Raw genomic sequence first — 4,816 nt, 5'->3', positions numbered from 1 at the left:
ACACACTCTATCAGATTTGTCATTTTAAGGTGGAATATGTCATTTAAGGTGGAATATGCCATTAAAGGTGGAATATGTCATTTAAAGGTGAAATATGTAATTTGAGGTGGAATATGTCGTTTAAGGTGAAATATGTAATATAAGTTGGAATATGTCATTTAAGGTGAAATATGTGATTTAAGTTGGAATATAATTGTATATTTCACCTTTAATGGCATATTTCACCTTAAATGACATATTCCACCTTAAATTACATATTTCACCTTATATTACATATTTCACATTAAATGACATATTTCACCTTAAATGACATATTCCACCTTAAATTACATATTTCACCTTAAATTACATATTTCACATTAAATGACATATTCCACCTTTAATGGCATATTTCACCTTAAATTACATATTTTACCTTAAATGACATATTCCACCATTAATGGCATATTTCACATTAAATTGCATATTCCACCTTAAATGACATATTTCACCTTAAATGACATATTCCACCTTTAATGCATATTCCACCTTTAATGGCATATTTCACCTTTAATGGCATATTCCACCTTTAATGGCATATTTCACTTTAAATGACATATTCCACCTTTAATGGCATATTCCACCTTAAATGACATATTCCACCTTAAAATGACATATTCCATCCTAAATGACATATTCCATCTTTAATGACATATTTCACCTTAAATGACATATTCCACCTTTAATGGCATATTCCACCTTAAATGACATATCCACCTTAAAATGACATATTCCATCCTAAATGACATATTCCATCTTTAATGACATATTTCACCTTAAATGACATATTCCACCTTTAATGACATATTTCACCTTAAATGACATATTTCACCTTAAATGACATATTCCACCTTTAATGGCATATTCCACCTTTAATGGCATATTTCACCTTTAATGGCATATTCCACCTTTAATGGCATATTCCACCTTAAATAACATATTTCACTTTAAATGACATATTTCACCTTAAATGGCATATTCCACCTTAAATGACATATTCCACCTTAAATGGCATATTTCACCTTAAATGACATATTCCATCTTTAATGACATATTTCACCTTAAATTACATATTCAAAGGTGAAATATGCCATTAAAGGTGGAATATGTCATTTAAAGTGAAATATGTCATTTAAGGTGAAATATGTAATTTAAGGTGGAATATGCCATTTAATGTGGAATATGTCATTTAATGTGAAATATGTAATTTAAGGTGGAATATGTCATTAAAATTAAATATGTTTTAAAGATGGAATATGTCATTTAAGGTGAAATATGTTATTAAAGATGGAATATGTCATTTTAAGGTGGAATATGTCATTTAAGGTGGAATATGCCATTAAAGGTGGAATATGTCATTTTAAGGTGGAATATGAAATTTAAGGTGAAATATGTCATTTAAGGTGGAATATGTCATTTAAGGTGAAATATGTCATTTAAGGTGGAATATGCAATTTAAGGTGAAATATGCCATTAAAGGTGAAATATGTCATTTAAAGTGAAATATGTTATTTAAGGTGGAATATGCAATTAAAGGTGAAATATCTAATTTAAAGGTGAAATATGTCATTTAAGGTGGAATATGCCATTAAAGGTGGAATATGTCATTTAAAGTGAAATATGTTATTTAAGGTGGAATATGCCATTAAATGTGAAATATGCCATTAAAGGTGAAATATGTAATTTAAGGTGAAATATGTAATTTAAGGTGAAATATGTCATTAAAATTAAATATGTTTTAAAGGTGGAATATGTCATTAAAGATGGAATATGTAATTTAGGGTGGAAAATGCCATTAAAGGTGAAATATGTCATTAAAGGTGGAATATGCCACTTAAGGTGAAATATGTCATTAAAGTTGAAATATGTAATTTAAGTTGGAATATGTCATTAAAGGTGGAATATGTCATTTTAAGGTGGAATATGTCATTTAAGGTGGAATATGCCATTAAAGGTGGAATATGTCATTTAAAGGTGAAATATGTAATTTGAGGTGGAATATGTCGTTTAAGGTGAAATATGTAATTTAAGGTGAAATATGTCATTAAAGATGGAATATGTCATTTAGGGTGGAATATTTCATTAAAGGTGAAATATGTCAATAAAGGTGGAATATGTCATTTAAGGTGAAATATGTCATTTAATGTGAAATATGTAATATAAGGTGAAATATGTAATTTAAGGTGGAATATGTCATTTAAGGTGAAATATGTAATTTGAGGTGGAATATGTCGTTTAAGGTGAAATATGTAATATAAGTTGGAATATGTCATTTAAGGTGAAATATGTGATTTAAGTTGGAATATAATTGTATATTTCACCTTTAATGGCATATTTCACCTTAAATGACATATTCCACCTTAAATTACATATTTCACCTTATATTACATATTTCACATTAAATGACATATTTCACCTTAAATGACATATTCCACCTTAAATTACATATTTCACCTTAAATTACATATTTCACATTAAATGACATATTCCACCTTTAATGGCATATTTCACCTTAAATTACATATTTTACCTTAAATGACATATTCCACCATTAATGGCATATTTCACATTAAATTGCATATTCCACCTTAAATGACATATTTCACCTTAAATGACATATTCCACCTTTAATGGCATATTCCACCTTTAATGGCATATTTCACCTTTAATGGCATATTCCACCTTTAATGGCATATTTTACTTTAAATGACATATTCCACCTTTAATGGCATATTTCACCTTTAATGGCATATTCCACCTTTAATGGCATATTTTACTTTAAATGACATATTTCACCTTAAATGACATATTTCACCTTAAATTACATATTCAACCTTAAATGGCATATTTCACCTTAAATTACATATTCAACCTTAAATGGCATATTTCACCTTAAATGACATATTTCACTTTAAATGACATATTCCACCTTTAATGGCATATTTCACGTTTAATGGCATATTTCACCTTAAATGGCATATTCCACCTTAAATTACATATTCCACCTTAAATGGCATATTCCACCTTAAATGGCATATTTCACCTTTAATGGCATATTTCACCTTTAATCACATATTTCACCTTAAATGGCATATTCCACCTTTAATGACATATTCCACCTTAAATGACATATTCCACATTAAATGGCATATTCCACCTTAAATTACATATTTCACCTTTAATGACATATTTCACCTTAAATGACATATTCCACCTTCAATGACATATTTCACCTTAAACGACATATTCCACCTCAAATTACATATTTCACCTTTGATGACATATTTCACCTTAAATGGCATATTCCACCTTAAATGGCATATTCCACCTTAAATGGCATATTCCACCTTAAATGGCATATTCCACCTTTAATGGCATATTTCACCTTTAATGGCATATTCCATCTTTAATGACATATTTCACCTTAAATGACAAATTTCACCCTAAATGACATATTCCATCTTTAATGACATATTTCACCTTTAATGACATATTTCACCTTTAATGGCATATTCCACCCTAAATGACATATTCCATCTTTAATGACATATTCCACCTTTAAAACATATTTAATGTTAATGACATATTTCACCTTAAATGACATATTCCACCTTAAATTACATATTTCACCTTATATTACATATTTCACATTAAATGACATATTTCACCTTAAATGACATATTCCACCTTTATTGACATATTTCACCTTTAATGAAATATTCCACCCTAAATGACATATTCCATCTTTAATGACATATTTCACCTTAAATTACATATTTTACCTTAAATGACATATTCCACCATTAATGGCATATTTCACATTAAATTGCATATTCCACCTTAAATGACATATTTCACCTTAAATGACATATTCCACCTTTAATGGCATATTCCACCTTTAATGGCATATTCCACCTTAAATGACATATTCCACCTTAAAATGACATATTCCATCCTAAATGACATATTCCATCTTTAATGACATATTTCACCTTAAATGACATATTCCACCTTTAATGGCATATTCCACCTTAAATGACATATTCCACCTTAAAATGACATATTCCATCCTAAATGACATATTCCATCTTTAATGACATATTTCACCTTAAATGACATATTCCACCTTTAATGACATATTTCACCTTAAATGACATATTTCACCTTAAATGACATATTCCACCTTTAATGGCATATTCCACCTTTAATGGCATATTTCACGTTTAATGGCATATTTCACCTTAAATGGCATATTCCACCTTAAATTACATATTCCACCTTAAATGGCATATTCCACCTTAAATGGCATATTTCACCTTTAATGGCATATTCCACCTTTAATGGCATATTTCACCTTTAATGGCATATTCCACCTTTAATGGCATATTTCACTTTAAATGACATATTCCACCTTTAATGGCATATTCCACCTTAAATGACATATTCCACCTTAAAATGACATATTCCATCCTAAATGACATATTCCATCTTTAATGACATATTTCACCTTAAATGACATATTCCACCTTTAATGGCATATTCCACCTTAAATGACATATTCCACCTTAAAATGACATATTCCATCCTAAATGACATATTCCATCTTTAATGACATATTTCACCTTAAATGACATATTCCACCTTTAATGACATATTTCACCTTAAATGACATATTTCACCTTAAATGACATATTCCACCTTTAATGGCATATTCCACCTTTAATGGCATATTTCACCTTTAATGGCATATTCCACCTTTAATGGCATATTCCACCTT

The sequence above is a fragment of the Hoplias malabaricus genome, chromosome 14 (assembly GCF_029633855.1).
Source record: "Hoplias malabaricus isolate fHopMal1 chromosome 14, fHopMal1.hap1, whole genome shotgun sequence".
Lineage (NCBI taxonomy): Eukaryota > Metazoa > Chordata > Actinopteri > Characiformes > Erythrinidae > Hoplias > Hoplias malabaricus.
This window is presented reverse-complemented; position numbering follows the sequence as displayed.